Here is a 22752-nt window from a genome sequence, read left to right as displayed (position 1 = left end):
AGATGTCAGTATTACAGATGAATTAATTAAAACTGCTATTTCCAAATTTGTGTACAGTCTTTCCCCACCTTTATTTACTCACAAGGGAAGATCCTTTTGAGGAAAGGCATTATTTTATTTACATAGGTATGCCCTCTTCACCCTCCATGAATCTAGCATTGTAATATGAATAGGCACTTAAATAATGTTAATAAAATTGAAAATAAATGAATATAATAAATGGAATGCAGCAATAAACAAACCATGCTAAAATCTGGGTCCTTCTAACGAAATAAGAGTCTGCTATCGTTACAGTGTCTCAGTATCAATAAGAGCAATAACCCTCTAGAGCATTATAACTTTTCAGTAGGCAACAGACACAACACAAATCCAATACAATCAGTATGAGATGTAAAATGCGGACTTATTAGCACCACCATAAAGATCAGTTACCCCCAGATCCAGTGTAATTACTGTCGCCTCACAATATCATACAACTTAAGAAAATAGAGAAAAAAATTTTGTAGGGCAAATTCTACCTTTACCTAAATAAAGGCTTTGTAAGTTCAAATGCAATATGATTTTACTTTTAGGTGTTTTGAAAGCTACAACTGAGTCTCAGATCTAAGCTACACTAAATTTATAGAGCTGAAAATTATCTTCATATACTCTACAATATACCATGGGATTTTCAATTCTGTTATTTACACACATATACAAGCATTCACAGACATACACACATGGGTACAAAATGAATCTATTATAGTCAAGCTTGCAATTTCTATAGAACATTATTCTTAAAGTTCATTTTTTAAAAAGAGAGTTTACACAACTACAAATGTTGATGTAATCTATATTTTTAAATGACACCAATTAGTGGTATTATTTAGGTAAGGGACACTGCTAGAGAGATCAATATATGACTAACATATATGTAGCCAACCATGAAAAGTTAAAGATCTCAAGAAAAGTTCAAATTATTTAAAAAATTCTAGAATGATTACTAAATGGAAATCCATGTCACTGATTACTTAGCATCTATATAAATATGTAAAACCATTTATTTATTGGTATGGTGATTAACAACCACTGTCCTTAAGAAAAACAGCCTGATCAAGTTTTTCAAAGCATCTGCAATTTGACTCATTCTGCAGATAGTTTCCTGTAGAGTGAAAAAGCAGAGCCATGTGCCAAAGTAGAACAAACCAAGTACCAAAACAGGGCCAGAATAAAGTTTCTGCTTTCATTCTATGCTAGGTTGGAGGGACACAAAGCTGAATAAATACCTGTGGAAAAGATTGTGGAATTTCTACTGCACACCACAGTGATATAGATCCTCCTTTTTATTTTAATCAGTTCATAGAAATCAGTTCATTCAGAAAACAGGTGAAAAACAGGTGCAATGACCACCTGATAATCCAGATTTATTATCCGTCTGCACTTTAAGAAGATGAATGACAGATTAGCAATCTTTAGAAAGAGATTAAATTGAAATATTGAGGATGGGTCTATCTAATAACCTCTGGGGTTCCATACACCAAGGGTTCTCAAAATTTAGCAAGCATAAGGTTCATCAGGAGGGCTTGTTATAGTGCTCCACCCACAGAGGTTGAATCAGAAGGTCTGGGATGGGACCAGGAATTTCCTTGTTAATGAGCCTCCAGGTGATGCTGATGGCATTGGTCCGTGGACCCACCGCACTTTGAGTAGCACCGCCTTTTACTGTCTCCATTTCTGGGATTGGCCACTTTGGCATTGTTCTGGAACTATTACAATTTAGCTCTGATCACAGCTAAGTCACACGAAAGAACTCTAGTAAATATTGAGAAACATATGCTTAAAAATAATCTGGAAATCCTTTTGTAACATAGCTACTGAAACCAACCCCCAAAATTCTGATTTTCTAGCTGTACTTTTGTGACATACCAGGTTATCTCCAATTATCTCCAGGGGTGATATAACTGTTTCACAAAATTAATTTTACTCCACTTTAATTTAACAAGGATCACATCTGGAAAATGAATGCTGAATTTGTTGGTTGAAGTGCAAGTAAAGAACAGCTGAATCCATTAACTCTGCTCCTATAACCTAAAGCTCTTTGCTTAATTTTGTTAAATTCATTAAGGAGTTTGCTTTTAACTTGGACCTTGTGCCTCATTCTAATAGAGTGAAAAAATGCTATCATCAAGTTGCAAACTATTTATGGAAAGGTAATTATAAATATGTAAAGGCTCTGAAGAACCCAGAACAGGCAGTGGCAGGGGGCACCAGCCACCGTGTGCTTAAGGAGAAAGATGATTTACCATCTTTCCTTTCTCTAACGTATTCACTTCCAAAATGAGTTACTGAAAACAAAAATGATAGTTCTTAAAAGCTGATGATTTATCTTTATTTATCTTCAATTCGGGGATAATTATTTTTAAAAGAATATATTTTTTCCCTACATAGGAAAAAAATATTTCTAGAGGCAAATATAAAACATAAATTTCCAACAGCCTTTAAAAACATTGCTCTAAATATGGGAAATTACTCAATAATTTCCCATTAATAATTACATGAAGCTAGTATGGACTTCTACTTTATAATCTGCTTTTTAAAAATCAAAAAAGATGTGACATAAATGCCTACTATCTGCGTATCAATGCTATGAGACGGAGAGGATACAAAAAAGGCATAAGGTCTGTTGTTTGTTTGTTCTCCTTAAAATGCTTAACTCTTCAGAAGGAGATATGTGTAGGAAAAAAAAAAAATAGAGAGAAAACAAGTGTCAAACTTTCTGCTACTGATTATTACTGCAATTGAAATATAAAAAAGAGTAATTACTGCAGATTAGAAGAATACTGGAAAGCTTCCTGGAGGGTATGGGACTACCACCAGACCTTTTCAGTGAGAAAGAATTAAACAACGCAGGGAAAAGACAGGGCATAATATGAGCAAAGGTACAGAGGCAGGGATGTGAGGTGAGTGTGTGAGCCGGAGGGGAGGGGGTGGTTCAGGGAGAGCAGTAGTGCCTCACTGGAAGACCCTGTGGGCTGAAGAATAGGAAAAATAATTTAGGAAAGGAAAAGTAGAAATAAATTATGGGAAGTCTTAAAACCAAGGCGAAAGAATTTAGACTTGATGAAGTAGTAACAGGGAGCCACAGCAGATTTGAAGCAATGGCCATGGTATGTTGAAATCGTTTTTAAAAGACCATCTGGTAGACTTGTGAGCGAACAGATTACAGGTAGCCTGAAGCAATAAAGAGGAGAAACACAAGTAAATAAAAAACTCAAATGTAGAAAATGCAGGCAAGAAATATAAATGGACTGGCTAAAGAAAGAAATTGACATGGATAAATGATGAGGTCATTACAGTAATCAAATGTTCGGGAAGTGAGGGGAGAACTAAGTCACAACAACTACAAAAATTAAAAAAAAAACTCTACAGATGGACTAGAAAAAGTTCTCCTATGTTGTCTCTTGAAGGGGGATGTTATTTCTGCATTAAAATTCTACCTCTTTTACATATCAGTTTATATGTATCATTTGTGAAGTCACTATTCACAGCACCCAGCTTTACATGAAGTGCAAACCTGAAGACAAAAAGCAGTGTAACTGCTTATAGCCTGTCAGATCACAGAGCCTTGAGTTTTGACTCGTACAGAAAAGAAAAAGTAATGAGACAGAACTCACTAAATTTGTCTAATGAATCAAATGGAGATATGTCTAAACTTTATTGTCCATCAGTTAGTCATTTAATATATGCAAACATGGCTTATGTCAGTTTGGTAACTTCTCCAGGATTCACAAATATATATGAACCAATCCCACCCTTCTAAAGCATCATAAACTTGAAAACCAAGTGTCAAAGAGAAATCACGGTACTCCCTTAAACAATAACAAAAATGTTTTATGCTTTACTAAACAAAGTTTGAATTACAGGATGACAAGAAAAGATGGAATTCTCCCCAAAGTGGAATGTTTAACCACTTTGTTTGTTAAAATTCCCTTTCATAAAAACTTCCACATAAAGGAGTTTATCAGCCTTTTTAGTTCAAAAAGATGTAATCAAACCAGGTGTTGATTACAGAAAAGAATAGATGGAAGGCAGGAGGCAGGGCATGCTTAATCTTTTCCCTGTGTTATCCTTTCAGGAAGAGAAGCACACTTTTTCCCCAGTTCATTACAGAACCTGATGGCATTTACATGTTCAAACACATACTCCATTTAAATGAATGCATTGTGATTATTATAATTAAGCTCCTACCTGAACTTTATAATATATGCTGAAATAAATTGCATTTCTTTATTTTATTTTGCAGTCTCCTCAACTGTGTTGGTCAAAAGTGCCTTTGGGTGTATTCCCTACATATAAAAATCTAAATGGCCAAAGCAAATAAATGAATGGTTTTGCGATATGCAGCAGTTTCTCTTGTAACCTCTAGTTTTTTAGTTTTTCAGAGAGAAATCGAATAATAAAAGTAAACAAACATAGGCAACTTTAACTGCATTGTGAAAGTTTTAAGTATTCACTGATGAGGAAATTGAAAATCAAGCTTGTATGACAAAAGACACAGTCAATGGAATTATTACTATAAAAACTATGTACACTGCCTTATAGTGAAACAACTTTTTTCAAGTTATGGCAATTTTCTAGATCCTAAAAAACAAAACAACAACAACAAGAAACTATTACCCAACATGAACATTTAGGTAGCCTGAAAACAACAGAAACAGAACAAAAAAACTGCAAAACACACAAACACCGTAATACAGGATTTAAGAATTTCACCTGAAGAATTTTCGGTACAACACTCCCTAGCACAGTATGATTCAAGAGTACACATGACAAATCTCTATCTATTCAGCTCCCATCAGTTAAAAAAATATAGCACTGGCCAATAGTGATTTCTAAAATCAAAGCTTCAAATTTCTTTGGCAAAATATATTTTTGCCAAATAAAATATTAGTAGTAATGTTAAAACTGTGTATTAATACAAGAATTAGTTTAAATAAATGACTTTAGACAATCACTTTAAATCTTCTACCTTTTAATGAGTAAATTTTCATATTAAGATACTCACAGTGTCACTTATATGATTAAAAAGTACAATAAAATAGCATGTAATGCCTGAATCTATGAGGACTTTTAAACATTTGAAGTAAAGGTTTTTTTTTAAGTATCATTCTTCTATACACAATGTTCAAAATTCAAAAGTACTATTACTTCTTATTTTAATGTATGTGGATTTGTACTGCAATTAAATGCATCATATGGAACACAATTAAGGAATGGTACAGCAGTATCTGTTTTATCCTCTCTGAACATACAGATGTTAAATGATCATACCTCACCACTTCATGCCTATTGCAACTCATGTTTCACTTTCCAAATACTCAGGGTTTAAAACAGAACAGACTGCACTTTTGATAACATCTGCTACAACAAATAACAAAAAAGAGTGTGAAGTCTGATGAATGTTTAAACAGAGCATTTTTTATGGATCAGCTAAATCTTTTCTGCTTTTTAATTAAAAGTAAAGAAAATGGAACTTAATTATCCTGTAAAGATTAGCTTGTGGGCATCTTCCTGTAAATTACTTCTAATTGAAAGCAAATTGTCAAGTGACATTCAAAGTACTGTCCTTTAAAACACAGCTGTTCTACTGCTGATTTCAGTGCATTACAGTGTTTTCTTGTTACAATATGGCATATTTGAATATTTTAACAACTTCACTGGTTTTGTATAGCTTTCCATTTAACATATCTTAATCACATTTCTTCCTCTAAAAAAGTTAGCATCCATCAGTGGTTTGCAGCATTTTGAACTAGCCGGCCACGAGCACACTCCACCGAGATCTACTTTTCAGTTTTAAGTTACTGCACATCTGGACAATAATGGTCCAGGAAGTGGGTGGTTGTACTCATTAGACTATTGTCCCAACCCAACTCATTATGATATCTTTCTAAAGTCATAGTTATTTAAGCCTTTAAAATATACCAACAAGTTCAAATAAAATTCATACTAGAAACTGAAAAACAATTTTTAGAATGTAGCACTTTAATAAACTGCCAGTAGTCCTTTAAAAAAATTAAATAAACACCTAAAGAGAAATAAGAAGACAGTTAACATGGAAGTTTTAATGTGCAATTTTAATATGAAGACAGATAACAAGCAAATGATCAACATAAATGTGCCAACCCACTAAAATCTGTTTCTGCTTCTATCCACTTTCACATTTATTTATCCATCAACTATGCTGAGCAGCTACCTTGCCTAGCACTGTCTTCAGCTCTGAAGATATGGCAGAGAAAAAAAACAAGAGTCCAAGCTCTAATGGAGTTTATGCTCCAGAAGAGTGAGACCGAAAATTAATCTTACATAATTCTTGGTGTCAGGGATTGCTCAGGTTCTGAACAAACAGAAAATCCCTGCTTGCATATGGAATTGGTTTCAGGTGATGATAATTGCTATGAAGAAAAGTAAATCAGAAAATGGATAACCAATGTCAAAGGAAGGTGGCGATATACTATATGGGGTGGTCAGGGAAGGCCTCTCTACTAAGGTGACATTTGAGCAGAGCAGAGTAAATTTATGAGAGGGGCACCAACACTATGCAGTATAATATGGTATATATTTCAAAAGAACTATGAAAGGCTCCTGGGAAGAACTCTGATAGTCCAAGAATATAGTTGGAGAAAGGCCAAAGTTAGGAAGGTAAAGGGTTATTAACTATAATGTTTGAAGATTTGTATTTTTGCTTAGACCATAACATGACTGGAACCATCAGCTCCAGTGGTAAGTAAATTACATTCTTAAGATGTGCACTTCATTCAAGTCCTATGCAATACATTTATCTTATTTTTACATATTGGTATGCTAATATTGTTCTCCAGAGTAAAATAATCTGTATGAGTTACCCTAGTACAAACTACCTGGTATAAATAGATAATGATGAGGATGAGGAATAAGAAGAGGATGAGGAGGATGAGGAGGATGAGGATGTAGAGGATGAGGAGGTGGAGGAGGTGGAGGAGGAGGAGGAGGAGGAAGAGGAGGAAGAGAAGGAAAAGGAGGAAGAAGAGGAAGAAGAGGAAGAAGAAGAAGAAGAAGAAGAAAGATGGATAGATGATAGAAAAATGATAGATGATAGAAACAGTTTAAAGATGAACATTTAAAGACTTTTTTCAATTTAAAAAAAAGGCATTCTATAAAAGTGCAGGACTAAAACAACCACAATTTTAACTTAACCACTAAACTTAAACTAAAACTTAATCACAATTTCTGCTTTTCAAGGCAGTATTTGTAGACACTGACTGAGAAAGGATAACCGGAAAGTAAAATCATAACTTTCATCTTCATCTGCACATGCATGTCAGCAAATCCAGTACATGGAAGGGTAACACTGGCAAAAATGAGAATTTGGGGATTATTTTAAGTCCATCAAAAGAACTGAAAAACAAAATGAAAAAAAGGGAGTATTGCCTGGACTTGTTTTCAAATTCAAGTCATGCTTTTCCTTAGTGTTGAAATGATGTCAGCTCAGGTGCTGCCAATAAATTGAATACTGTTAATTACCTTTAACAAAATTCACAAAAGGGGGTTAAAAAAAATAACTTGTGTCCTTGTAATCATTAATTGAGATCATTACAGTGTAGAAAATAACATGTAAAAGCACACAATCATCCTGGGTTTCAGCACACACCCCCCAAAAAAAGTATATAATGGAAGAAACAATCATATTTTAATCATGTATTTAAAAGTTGCCAAACTAAGCTTCTACAGTGGATACAAATTAAAATGTTATTTTAAGAAGAAACATTGAAACCACCCAGTAATGCACAAAATTAACACAACACTATCCATTGTGTATAAGAGGCTTAGTCCCAGATTTTAGATGCACAAAGTTTAGAAGATTAGGAACCAGTTGGCCATAATTAAGCTTGGTTCAAAATTCATGATAAATTAATGATGCTCTCACTTTAGCATGCATAAGAACCACCTGAAGAGCTTGTGTTACGCTCCAATTCCCAGTCCCCACCCTTTGAGATTCTGATTCAGTAGGTCTGGGGTAGAGTTCAGAAATTTGCATTTTTAACAAACTCCCAGAGGATGCTGATGTTGATGGGTCCAAGGAAAATGGTAACCTTTTTAGCTAAAGAAGTTCTCCATTAATCAAATTTTAAAAGTTTTACTTTTAATAAACAATTGATCTCTTTTACCCAAAGAGGAAAATGTTCCTCTATTTTTCCACAATCATTCTGAATATATATTTTAAAGGAGACCAATTTTTGGTTCAGGGAATACAGAAGTATCTCTTTCCTATTAAATATTCCAGATTTCATTATTTACGCTTTTAAATAAGCAAAATCATCTGTAAGCCAAATATAATCATTAAACATGTAAAGCTGGTAGAGGCAACCTCACAGCAGTCCAGATACCAAGGAAGGGATTTCGAATCATGATCTTGTACTTACATATGAAGCTGAATTTCCACCTAAATTTTCTAATTAAATCTGTTTATATTTCACAGATTTGAAATGAGACAGAAAATAGTGATCTTTATATCAGGATAAATATGACAACTTGAATCATCCAAAAGTCACTAGTAAACAGATGAATGAATGAATCAATGAGTGAACAAACAGTGTGTTAATATGCTAAAATATCCATTAAGGTAACAAATTACTCCTTTACTCTGGTGCCCAAAAGAAATTAGATCTTGTCCACCAAGGGTATTCTTTGATCTCCCCTTACTCTGAAAAAATATCTTTCATTCTTCCTACCAATGTAAATAAACCTTCCATTCTCTTCAACTTCCAGCTGAAGATTCAGTCAATACAAACCTTCCTAGCTAACCTCATTCTATAATAATCTAACCCTTTATTTATCTCATTGTTTCTTCAATGAATATTTTCACTATTCAAGTCTTTCAAAAACTTAGAGTGGAATCTTCCCTCTCCTTTCTGTCCTCACAGCACCCAGGATAAATGCACAAAGAGGAGCAGATCACCATGTTTCTTTCCATTTTCAAAGCCACCCCCTGGCTCAGAAAATCATTATTGCTTACCTGAATTACTTTAACAGACTCCTAGATGGGCTCCTGCTTTCAGCCTCTGGACAAGTTACTGCTTTGATTACATCACTTCCCTGTTCAAATACTATGTTGATATCCCAGAATCAATAAATTGTAGAATTTCTAAGGAGGAAGGAACTCTAAATCTCTAATAACAACATTATAACATTTTTCTTCATTATCCCTTCCTTCTGTATCCTAACCCTCAAAATAGTATTATCCTTTAATCTACTAATTCTACGTTAAGATTTATGGATATATTTTATTAACTCCATATAAAAACATAATGTGTTAAAATAGCTTTGTGAGACTGTATCAACTCTAAGCTAAATCTCACAAGGCAAGAGAAAAGATTTCTAATGGCATCAATGATTGGAAGTTTTATATTTCATACAGGCTTTTAATTCATTATCAGAAAACTGGAAATTTATTCTTCAAGAAAAACATAAGAGAAGTAAATGACTATACATACTAATTTAGTCATTGCAGGATCGGCTATAAAAACTGGACACTAACTAAATGTCTATTAATAGAATGCTTAGGTAAATTGTAGCATATCAGCTGACAGTTCAAAGCAGAAATGCAAAATAAAAATCAAGAGGACCACATAGGAATATGGAAAATATTTATTGTTATAAGCACAGTAAAATCATATCCATCAATGATTACATGTATATAATATGAAAATATAGAAAATGAAAACAAGCAATATATTAGGGTAATGGGATATATTTTCTATCTATATTTACATAAGAAGTTGAGGTCAGTAAACATCAAATACAGTCTCATTCATCTTTTATATCTTCATCTCTGGAGTTAAAAAATGTTTCCAATGAGCTTTATGATTTAGAATAATGCAGAGTTTCTATGAAGTCTTAAAACATCACAAGTTTCACTATGTTCACCTAAAAGAGAACATAAACTCTTCACTGAGAATTTCAGCAAGGGTTTTAATAAAACAACTTTCTGGATAACCATCAGTTAAGTTCAATTAATCAAAATATTCCATGGTTCATGCTAGGTTTTACCTCATATTGTGTGAGAGACCAAAAAGCAGAAGAGTTTTGTTGTCATTTTCTTTGTTACAAGATTTGTATACAATTACAGACCACATTACTCAGGCCCTGGAAACTGAATGGGAATTGAACAGTTGAAGTCCAGGCCATTCCTTCAATAAGGAATGTCTTCCAGGTACTCTTCTTTCTTGTTATATTTAATTTTCATTTGGATCTAACTATGGATAAGTAAAAGCCAGAATAGCTCCATGACTGACTTATTCTCATTTGCAAATTCTGACATTTAAAAAAAAAAAAAAAAAATCCAGTACCTAATCAGTTAATACTAGGACCAATGCATTCAAAGAATGGTAGAATGCACCCTTATAGTGGACAATTTAAACCCAGGCTCCATGGACTCATTTATCATCTTTTTCTGTAACCCCATAACAGTTCTTTTGAAACTGAGGAAGAAGATAAATGGATCCCTGAGAAACAAATATTTACCAACCTTTTGAAAATGCTTTTTCAGTAGGAAAGGAAATACTCCATTATCTATGCTGGATCATATGAGAATTCACAACACAGGATCAAGTAGAGTGTGTGCTGTTCAACCTCATAATCATTCGCAAATAAAATCAAATACTCCCTGTTTTCAAGAGTATAAATGGAATTCCAAATTCTAGTCACCTTTTTACATAATTACCAAGGGGAATGCTGACTTCCTATTTTTAAATGGATTTCTAATACATGTATTATCTAATAATAACTTTACTGATTTACTACTGTGTCCCCCTTGCCATACCTCCGAAAGAAACAAACAGGAGGTAAAACTAAAAAGTATCAATTGTACATTCTAATCTCCAAGTTTCTACTGATCACACCACACAGTAACTGTCAATATACTTCTCTTTTTTATTAGAATAAGAAACATTTCTTCCATAGCAAATGAAAAAGTATTTGGAACACTGAATAAAATAAAATATAGTTCAACTTTTCATTTCTCTTTGATTACAAAGAAAAAGCACAGAGAACCAAGACGTCAGCTGGCCACAATGAGAATCTGAGGCAGGTCACTTGACGGAACGTACGGAGGTAACACAGACTGCCTCCCCTTAAATCCTGGAAAAGCAATTCAAATCATAAGATGGTAGGTTTTAAGGTCTTGGCTTCTTATACAAATGACCTCATTAAAATGTATGCAGGTGCAAAGCATGGAATGTTTCTAAGAATTATATAAATGTAAACAATATTACTTTTGGTTATTTGTTATTGTTTCCTTGGTCCTTACTAGGTGATTATTCACCTTTCCACTGAGATGACAATGTGACTTATAAGAATCTCAAAGAACTAACAAAATGTACAATTTTAAAGGAAAGAAATAACTTATAGAACTTGCCAACATTTTATATATTAAAAAAAAAGTCCTCTCTCTGTCCGGAGAACTGTATAAGGGTATTTTGGGAAAGGAGCTCAACAACACAGCATCAAGGTGATTTAAGCATGCCTCTTAATATGTCTTTTTTCTTTTTTCTTTACCATCTTTTTTCTTGGTTATTATTTTCAACATTTGAATATGTCCAATGGCCGCAATATGTTTCCTCCACCCAAAATGAGTGATAAAGACAGGCTACTTATTTGAAATTTAAATACTAGACTAAGCCAGGGATGGAGGTGACAGAAGCTGCAAGACAACACAATGGAATGGAAGTTGCTCCAACTAACCGTGCAAGAGGCCAAAGCATTCTGACACGTGCCGTGCTTCTGAATGAAGGAAGGTACGTCAAATGCCACTTTGGGGCAGGAGTGTGTCCCTGCTGGCTTGGTACACCATTCACTCTCTCCCGTACCAACTGCATACCACTAAATGTTACAGCCTTTAGTCATTATTTTTGAAATATAACCTCTTGGTGACAGGAGAAACAGAGTACTCTGAACTGGGGTCTTGACTGTGTTTTCACACATTTCATATTGAATATGCATTTATTTTTCACATTAAGATTTGTAGATGTACCTTATTAACTCCATATAATAAACATGTGTTAAAATAACTTTGTGAGACTATACCAATTCTAGCTAAACTCACAAGGTAGGAAAAAAAACAAGAAGGTTTCTATTGGCATCAATGACTGGAAGTTACATGTTCCATACAGGCTTTTAATTCATGATCAGAAAATTGAATTTTTAATGTTAAAAGAATAATCACACATAGACGTTGAATATATTCTGGAAAGTGTATATAGAGGCCTTTCAATAATGTTTCTATCTAAAGCCCAAGGGTTTCCTGGGGATTTTATATTATCTAAAATTGTCTAATGTTTCCAATAACATGCTTTCTCATGTAAGTGAACAAAGGGCCTCTGATTTAATCCTCATGGCTCTTTATATAAAGTTGTAAGTCCCTCGTGACATTTGATTCTGTATTACATGCATGGGTGCGTCTGGTTTCTTTCGACTATAAGCTGCATGAGGATAAGAACCATGGTTCAAAACTTACTAACATTTACGGAACATTTATATGCTAGAACCATTAATAGGCATCTTCATCTACATTATCACATCTTACACATTGTTTGATCTTTCCATTCAGCAGCAGAATCCCTCCACTGATAGAATGGGGTTATGAAAAGAGCTGCCAAAGCTGCACTAAATATTGGCTCTGTCAATTGCAGCATGACCCAGAATAACATTTCTAATAAAATACAGTTAATTGTACCTGTGCTACACAAAATAGGATGACACAGACAAAAATGGAAACAAATTAAATTAAATGCATATAAAGTGCCTAACAAAGTCCTTTTCACATAAGACTACTCTCAAAAATTTTTTGTGCCCCTCTCCAGGGGCATTAATTATACAATACGCACATATATAATTGTATAGCATGGATGCTCAGGGCATATGTGGAGTGAAGGAAATGAATGTTTACTGTCTCCCCTCCTAATAAGTTTAAATTCTATATGTAACACTTAAAACAAATTTGTCAAGCCTAAATCAATCCACATTATCTACTGGAGTATCTACACCACTACAGAATTTAGCATGTTTTCTTTTTTCTCCTTTTTAAGGTAAAGAAAAATCACTGACATACTTGTCAATTTCAAGCACATAGTAGTTGCTCAGCCAACATTTGTTGAAAAAATTAAATAGTAAAATCAGAGGAAATAAAAGAATATTTGGAAATATTGTACATAAAGGCATAATAAAAATTAGTTTTAAATACAAGTGGGAAAAGATCACAGTACATTTCAGAAAAAGATGAAACCACAAAATTCCATTTGAAAGTTAGACACAGGTCTACATGCTTAAAGACACAATCATTCTGTGGTTATTTACAATATTATTACAGAACATTTGCATTTCCAATTTCTCTACCCCACCAATCTCAACAATGGAGATGCAAGAAGGGAACTAGACTTGATTATATACTCTTTTCCATACTGGTTGTGTGTGGGCAAGCTGGACAGCAATCTTTCCACTTGAGCCAGCCAAGCACCTGCAAGAGCTTTCATACCCTTCAGGGAGCATGAACTTCCCTTGATGGAAGAAATGATGATACCAAGTAGGAGCATTAGTAATGGTACATCTCCTGACTTGTGTTATCCTAGAAATCATAGACCTTTTATGAAAAAAAGAACTCCAATAAGCTGCAGATGTCAGCGAAGAATCATGCCCAACATTATTGCATTTCAAACACGAAAACAGAAATAAAATTGAATTTTGCAAATAGATACAGAGCACTGAGACATTTATAAAAGTTTAAGGAAACACTCCAGATTTTCGGAGAGCATAATGTTTGGAAACTATCATTACTGATTATTGATAAAGGAAAAACTTTTTTTGTAAACAGCCTCAAAATTTGTCAGCTGACTTTACTCAATTTGGAGTCAAAGTGAGTTCAGTTGATGATGTTAAAGTGATTTTTATCACTAAAGCATCAAAATGTTTTGACATACTCATATTTTCCAATAAAAAAGATATACACAATAACAAGTCCCTTTTACTTTTGCCATAGAAGTAATATACAGATCTATTAGATTAGAAACAGTAATGAGATCTTCTGAGATTTGAGGAAGCATAGTCACTGTTGGGCTAATTCTGTTATTGTTGTAATCATTTCTTATTCAATAATAAAAATGTCCATGCATGTAAAGTTACAAAAATATTGTATTTTATCAGTATTAATTATTTCTTCATGTAGATAGTCGAACCCACAATAAACTGCTCAGCTGCCCTAACCAGAATGTACATAATTTCAGATAAAGGACCACGACTTATACACCCTTGTATCTGAGGCCATATACAAGGGGGCATTCAGAAATAGATCCAGATATTGTGAGATCTGAAGCTTATATGATTAGCGGTTCTCTGTAAGAAAGAGTATGCAAAATTACAAAGTATGCGTCAAAGTATTTATTTAGAAAGAGAAATTACAGTAAATTACAACTATTTAAAAGCCAACAATTATATTCCCAGCTGAACATCCCCTTAGCAACATCCTAAAAATCCCTGTTGCCATTCCAAAGTGTGAAAGAAGGAAAGTCAAAGGATAAAGAATTAGCCATCTTAATCAATTATAATTAAAATATCTTAATTTTACAAATTTCATAAAAATATAAGACCAACTGAAGTCATGTGTCCTAGTTTGCTAATGCTGCAGAATGCAAAACACCAGAGATGGATAGGCTTCTATAAAACGGGGGTTTATTTCGCTACACAGTTACAGTCTTAAGGCCACAAAGCATCCAAGGTAACACCTCAGCAATCGGGTACCTTCACTGGAGGATGGCCAATGGCATCCGGAAAACCTCTGCTAGCTAGGAAGGCAGCTGGCGTCTGCTCCAAAGCTCTGGCCTCAAAACGGCTTTCTCCCAGGACGTTCCTCTCTAGCAAGCTTGCTCCTCTTCAAAACATCACTCCCAGCTGCACTCCGTGAGTTCCCTCTCTCTGAGTCAGCTCATTTATATGGCTCCACCGATCAAGGCCCACCCTGAATGGGCGGGGCCACACCTCCATGGGAACATCTCATCAAAATCATCCCCCACAGCTGGGTGGGGCACATTCCAAGCAAATCTAACCAGCACCAAAATGTCTGTCCCACAAAACTACAAAGACAATGGCATTTGGGGGACACAATACATTCAAACCAGCACATCATGCTTGGGCCCTCCCAAGTGCTTTGGAAGAGGGCACGGCAAGTTTAAGTCCTGACACTTGGGCTTGTTTCGCTTCTGGAGAGTTAGTTGTTATTGATACCACAACAATGAGGACAAGGAGGTTAACAGGTACCAATTAAACCTTCTAGAACAAATCTGGAAAAGATGAACCCAAAACCATCTAGGGCACAATTACAATATGAAATCACCCAGGAACCTACGTCTCTTTATCCCTTAACTCCTTAATTCCCATTGCCCCCTGCCTTTCAAGGACCTATGAAATAAATCTAGCAAGAGATCATCCAGTCAAACCTTTACTTGCATGCTTCCAGTGACAGGAAGTTTTCTAACCTATAATAAAGGCCATTCCATTTCTGAACAGCTCAAACCATTATACTGATGCTGAGCCCAAATCTGCCCTCAATGGGTTGAAGTCAGACCAAGGTATCCCCTTGGAACTACTTCTGAGCTACAAAGAAGAAGGATAATTCCTCTTCTGCATGAGGGCCACTGATAGCTGAATATAGTCTTCATATCAGTCCCAGAATTTTCCTTTCCTATTAAACATTCCCAGTTTCCTGAACTATTGCATGACTGATAACATCCTGCTTGTTCACCTCCAGACATGTAAATGTTAAGGAGACAAGGACATTGAACACAATACCCAAGATGTGATTGGCCACTATAGAGCACATTGTGACTCCCTTGTTAATTCTGCCTAATACTACAGAACCCTCAGGATGGCAGTTTCCACTGAAGATTCACGTTCACTGAAACTCCTGTGAAGTTTTAATATTAGCAGCATATAAGGCTCACTCTTCCCATCCTGTACTTGCACCGTTGACTTTTTTTAACCAATATTAGGAATTTACTAAATGTTCACTGACAGTTTCAGGACATCATTCCAGACTGTACACAGCTTTGGAATTTTACCCTAATTCATGTTTCCTATTAAGAAACATAGTAAAACCCATTCAAACAGAAATAATTTAAGATTTTCACCATGTATCAGGTCCTTCTCAGAGTTCAGCACTTCAGAAGATTAGTGATTTTTTTTATTGGTTCATGTATCAGGCCCAGCAGTTTAGGCATGAAAGGCACTGGAGAGGGACTACAACTATTACATATTTTTCTGGATATGAAAACTGCACAGAGAAAAATACATAATAGTTTATAAATACAAAATATGTATGTTAAAGTTCACAATAAAAAAATAAAACTGGTTGTTCCCTTCAAATAGAAAGGACATAACTGCAACTGATGAAGAGAAAGCTAGTGAGTTTAGGGAGTTGTTTTAATGTTTGTGTGGGTTTTTTGTCGTGGTTAATTAGAGGTAAATTTAGGTTAAGAATTTACTACTCCTTTCTATGGGTTTTTTCAGCCTTTCTTCCATGGGTCTCTTATTCAACTTAATTTTCTTTGGGTAAGCAGACAAATTCCAAGACACCCCATTATTAGTAAGTAATAAATGCCTCAAGCATTTCTCTTGAATTCATCTGTTTGAGTCTTTTCTTTTTTTTAAATTATTCAGCTTGTGCTCAGTTGTGTCCTTCCTTCTAGAGAAAGTCTTCCAGAGTTCTCCAGGAGCAACTGTGCTTCCTAATTCTTAACTAATTTCTTAGAGACTATGACAATGCCTGCTCTCATCTCTTACCCCTTTAAGATGAATCTGAATGAATGATTCAGCACAGATCATCAACTTGACTTTCTCAAAGGAGGTTTTGACATTATAACCAACATATGTGACACAAAGGTTAACTCATCACTTAAATATGAAACAGCTTTATAATCTCCATATTCATGAAAAGAGCAATAAGGTATTTTTAAGTGTGGTGATATCTTCAAAGAGTAGTTGTCAGCTCATCCATTCCTATTTCAGAAGACACTTATTGGGAATCTTCAGAAGTGAAAAACCCTTCTTGCATCCATATTTGTTGTTGTTTAATGTTCTCCCAGAGCTGAGTCTTACATTTACTGACATTGGCAAATGCCCAAGCCATTTTACTGAATAAACTCAAGACGAACAACCAGGAAGAAATTCTTCCCAAAAAGTGCAACAAATCTTTTGCCTTGGGTACATGAATGTTACTGATGCCTCATGGTCACCCAGAGAGCTCTCAAGGAGCTACACAGGATTCTGAAGCTACACAAATCCACATATGTTAAACAGTGATACATATTATGCAAATTAGAATTAAGTTGGCTTCAACCCTAAAAATTTAATAGCTGTCACCACAACAGTGGTGATAATGATCAGTAACAAAAATTTCCAAGAGGTCACCACTTGATCTAATCAGTCACGAAAGAGCCATTCAAAGGGAGAAATTTTATGTATCTTATAAGCCTATCAAGTGTGTTATTAATCAACTGTGTTATCAAGTGTTCCATGCATTCATATTCATTTTATAATAGAAATTGTCTCCCATAATATTCATAGAATAATCTAATTATTAATGATTTTAAATTCTTCTCTATTTGTTGAAAATATTTATGTAAATATCATATAACTAAATAATCACAGGACATTGGACTGAATTTCCTGAGAATAATTACCAGTACTTTGGAGAAAATTGTGTATCTCCTTTTGAATGGAAGTCCCATGACGGTATGTTCCAAGTCTGCCTTAGTAATTATGTTAGAACCTAACTCCATTTCTGGCACGTATGCTCAAAACATTTTGTTAGATAAAATCTAATGGTCCTCAACATTTTTCCTGATGTCCACATCATTCACAAAGGTAACACAGTAACATCTTTCAGCTAGGCAGTTGGGAGAGGGGATAGATCAGAGTCTCTGGGACACATTTGTCCCCTCACACTTGAGAGTGTACCCAATAATTTTTTTTTTTATTAGAGAAGTTGTAGGTTTACAGAACAATCACGCATAAAATACAGGATACCCACATCCCACCACACCACCAAAACCCTGCAATGGCGTTGATCATTTGTTACAATTGATTGACACTACATTTTTACAACTGTACTATTCATTGAAGTCCTTGGTTTATCTTAGGGCTGTTTGTGTACTGTAGTTCCATGGATTTTTTTTTATTCTGTTACCATATATATAATCCATCATTTCCCCTTTTAATCATATTCAGATATATATTTCAGTGCTGTTAATTGCACCCACAATGTTGTACTACCAACAACACCATCCATAACCAAAATATTTCCATGATTCCAAATAGGAACTCTGTATATTTTAAGCCTTAAATTCCAATTCCCAATCCCCAGCCCATCCTCTGGTAACCTTTATTCTAAGTTCTGACTATAAGTTTGCTTATTGTAATTGTTTCAAATCAGTGAGATCATCAATATTTGTCCTTTTCATGTCTGGCTTATTTCACTCAACATGATGTCTTTAAGGTTCATCAATGAAGTCACCTGTTTCAGGACTTCATTCCTTTTTTGACTGAATAATATTCCATTGTGTGTATATACCATCTTTTATTTATCCATTCATCAGCTGATGGACATTTGAGTTGCTTCTATTGCTTGTCAATTGTGAATAATGCTGCTATGAACACTGGTGTGCAAATATGTTGAAGTCCCTGATTTCAATTCTTCTGGGAATATACCTAATAGTGGGATTGCCAGGTTGTAAGGCAGTTCTATGCATAACTTTCTGAGGAACTGCCAGACACTCTTCCAAAGCATGTGCACCATTTTACATTGCCACCAGCAATGAATGAGTGCTCCTATGTCTCCGCATCCTCTTCAATACTTGCTATTTTCTGTTTTTTTAATAGCAGCCATTCTAACGGCTGTGAAACGGTGCCGCATTTTGGTTTTCACTTGCATCTTCCTGATGGCTAATAATGTGGAGCATCTTTTCATGTGCTTTCTGGCCATTTGTTTACCTTCCTTAGAGAGAAGTCTGTTCAAGTCTTCCGTGCAGTTTTAAATTGAGTTATTTGTGCGTGTGTGTGTGTGTGTGTGTGTGTGTGTGTGTGTTTTGTTGTTGTTAAGTTGAAGGATTTATTATATCTGGATATTAATCTTTTATCAGATACATGGTTTCCAAAGTTTCTTCCGTTGTATATGTCGTCATTTTAACTTTCATGATCAAAACCTTTGAGGAGCAAAAGTTTTAACTTTGATGAGGTCCAATTTATCTATTTTTTCCTTTGTTGTGCTTTGGGTTAAAGTCTAAGAAACCATGCCTAACACATGGTCACAAAGATACTTCCCTACATTGTCTTCTAGGAGTTTGATAGTTCTAGCACTTATATTAAGGTCTTTGATCCATTTTGAGTTGATTTTTGTATATTTTGTGAGGTGGGGGGAGGGGTCCTTTTTTTTTTTTTTCAAATAGAGATCCAGTTTTCACAGGACCATGTGTTGAAGAGATTATTCTTTCCCAGTTGAGTGGTCTTTGACCCTCTGTCAAAAATCGGTTGGCTGTAAATGTTAGGGTAGATTTCTGAGCTCTCAAATCTATTCCACTGATCTATGTCTGTCCTTGTGCCAGTACCAACTGTTTTGATTACTGTGACTTTGTAATAAGTTTTAAGATAGGGAATGTAAGTCCTCCAATTTCATTCTTCTTTTTCTAGGTGGCTGTTAGCTATTTGGGGTCCTTACCCTTCCACATAAATTTGATGATTGGCTTTTCCATTTCTAAAAAGAATATTATTGGAATTGTGATTGAGATTGCATCGAATCTATATTGTTTTTGGTAGGCTGACATCTTAATATTTACTCTGGCAATGTGTGAACACAGAATGCCCTTCCATTTATTATGGTCTTCTTTGATATCTTTTAGCAGTGTTTTTTGTAGTTTTCTAGTACACATTTTACATCCTTGGTTAGATTTATTCCTAGATATTTATTTTAGTTACTATTGTAAATGGAATTTTTTTCTTGATTTCTTCTTCCAACTGTTCACTGCTTGTGTATAGAAACAATACTACTGATTTGGGGGTGTTGAACTTATACTCTGCCACTTTGCTAAATTCACCTATTAGCTCTAGGAGCTGTGTTGTGGACTTTTCAGTATTTTCTGTATACAGAATCATATCATCTGCAAATAGGAAAAGTTTTACTTCTTCCTTTCCAATTTTATTTTTTTATTTTACTTAATTGCTCTGGCAAGAACTTTCAGTACAATGTTTAATAACAGTGGTGACAGTGGCCATCTTTGTCTTGTTCCAGATGTTAGAGGGAAAGCTTTCAATCTTTCACCATCAAGGGGATGTTAGCTATGGGTTTTTCATGTATGCCCATCATAATGTTGATGAAGTTTCCTTCTATTCTTAGTGCTCTAAGTGTTTTTATCAATAAAGGGGGCTGTATTTTGTCAAATGCCTTCCCTTTATCTATTGAGATAATCATGTGGTTTTTTCCCTACACTAAGTAAATGTAGTGTATTACATTAATTGACTTTCTTATGTTGAACCAACCTTGCATAACATGGATAAATCTCACTTGATCATGGTGTACAAATCTTTTAATATGCTGTTGGATTTGATTTGTTAGTATTCCGTTGAGGATTTTTCCATCTATATTCATAAGAGATACTGGTCTATAGTTTTCTTTTCTTGTGGAATCTTTATCCAGCTTTGGCATGAGAGTGATGTTGGCTTTGTAGAATGAGTTAGGGAGTGTCCCCCATCTCTTCAATTTTTTGAAAGAGTTTGAGGAGAACTGGAGTTAAATCTTCTGGGAATGTTTGGTAGAATTCCCCTGTAAAGCCAACTGGTCCTGGGCTCTTTCTTTGTTCAGAGGTTTTTATTACTAATTCAATCTCCTTACAATTGGTTTATCAAGATCTTCTATTTCTTCTTGAGTCAATGTAGGTAGTTTGTGTGTTTCTAAGGATTTGTACATTTCATCTAGGTTATCTAATTTATTGGCATACATTTGCTCTTTCAAAGAACCAACTGTTGGTTTTGTTGATTCACTATTGTTTTTTGTTTTCTATTTCATTTATCTCTGCTCTGACCTTTCTTATTTCCTTCCTTTTGCCTTCTTTGGGTTTAGTTTGTTCTTATTTTTCTAGTTCTTCCAGTTTTGAGGTTAAGACTCTGATTTGAAGTCTCTTCTTATTTAATGTAAGCATTTAGAATTAGTTATAAATTTCACTCTCAGCACTATCTTTGCTGCATCCCATGTTTTTTTAATGCAATTTTATTGAGATTTATTCACATACCAGATAATCATCCTAATGTACAATCAGCGGTTCATGGTATCATCATATAGTTGTGCATTCATCACCATAATCAATTTTTGAATACTTTCAATACTCCAAAAAAATTAAAGGATAAAAATTAAAAAGAACACCCAAAATATCCCATACCCCTTATCCCCTCCATTACTTATTTGTTTGTCTTTATTTTCTTACTTATCTGTCTATACATTGGATAAAGGGAGTATCAGTCACAAGTTTTCACAGTTACACAGTCACACCATAAAAGCTATATAGTTATATAAATGTCTTCAAGAATCCAGGCTACTGGATTACAGTTCAACAGTTTCAGGTATTTCCTTCTAGCTACTCTAATACACTAAAAACTAAAAAGGGCTATCTATCTAATGCGTAAGTATAACCCCCAGAATGACTTCTCAACTCTATTTGAAATCTCTCAGCCACTGAAACTTTAATTTCTCTTCCCCCTTCTGGTCCAAGAAGGGTTTCTCAATCCCAGGATGCCAGAGCCAGGCTCATCCCCAGGAGTCATGTCCCATGTTGCCAGGGAGATTTACATCCCTTGGAGTCATGTCCCACGTATTGGGGAGGGCAGTGAGTTTACCTGCAGAGTCGCTTAGAGGGAGAGGCCACATCTGAATAACCAAAGAGGTTCTATGGAGTTGTATAGAAACACATTGAGGTATAATTATAAGTAGGCTATGCTTCTCCTTTGCAGGAATAAGTTTCATAGGGGCAAGCTTAAGATCGAGGGCTTGATCTACTAAATTGGTAGTTTCCAACGCCTGTGGGAATGCCACAGTTTTTATATGCTGTAATTTCATTTCCATTTGCCTCTAGATATTTCCCAATTTTGCTTCTTATTTCTTCTTTAAGTCATTGGATGTTTAAGAGGATGTTTTTTAATTTCCATGTATTTGTGAATTTTTCATTTCTTCCTCTGTTGATTTCTAGCTTCATTACATTGTGGATGGAGAATACATATTGTATAATCTCAATATTTTTTAATTTTGAATTGAGACTTGTTTTATAACCCAACATATGGTCTATCTTGGAGAATGATCCATGTGCACTCAAGAAGAACATGTATTCTGTTTTCATAGGGTGCAGTGTTGTAAATACATCTGTTAGTTCTAGTTCATTTAGTGTATAATTCAAGTCCTGTACTTCCTTACTGATTTTATGACTAGATGTTTTATCCATTATTAAGAATGGTATATTAATCAATAGTAATGTGAAGTCATCAATTTCTCCCTTCAAAGCTGTATTTGCTTCATGTATTTTGGGGCCCTGCTGTTGGGTGCATATATATTTACAATTGTTACATCTTCCTGGTGAATCGTCTCCTTTAGCAATATATAACGACCATCTTTGTCCCTCGTAACTGTTTTTGACTTAAAGACTATTTTATCCA

At 34.7% G+C, this 22752-nt stretch overlaps 1 protein-coding gene across 2 annotated transcripts in view; it reads right to left on the bottom strand.

Moving 5' to 3' along the window:
- The window catches only part of ZFPM2 (zinc finger protein, FOG family member 2), a 491022-nt gene that overhangs the window by 442711 nt on the left and 25559 nt on the right, over window positions 1-22752 (bottom strand). The gene's annotated exons all lie outside the window — the stretch shown is intronic.

This window comes from Choloepus didactylus, chromosome 14 (genome assembly GCF_015220235.1).
Source record: "Choloepus didactylus isolate mChoDid1 chromosome 14, mChoDid1.pri, whole genome shotgun sequence".
NCBI lineage: Eukaryota > Metazoa > Chordata > Mammalia > Pilosa > Megalonychidae > Choloepus > Choloepus didactylus.
Note: the sequence above shows the minus strand (reverse complement) of the source record. Positions and strands in the feature narration are given on the sequence as shown.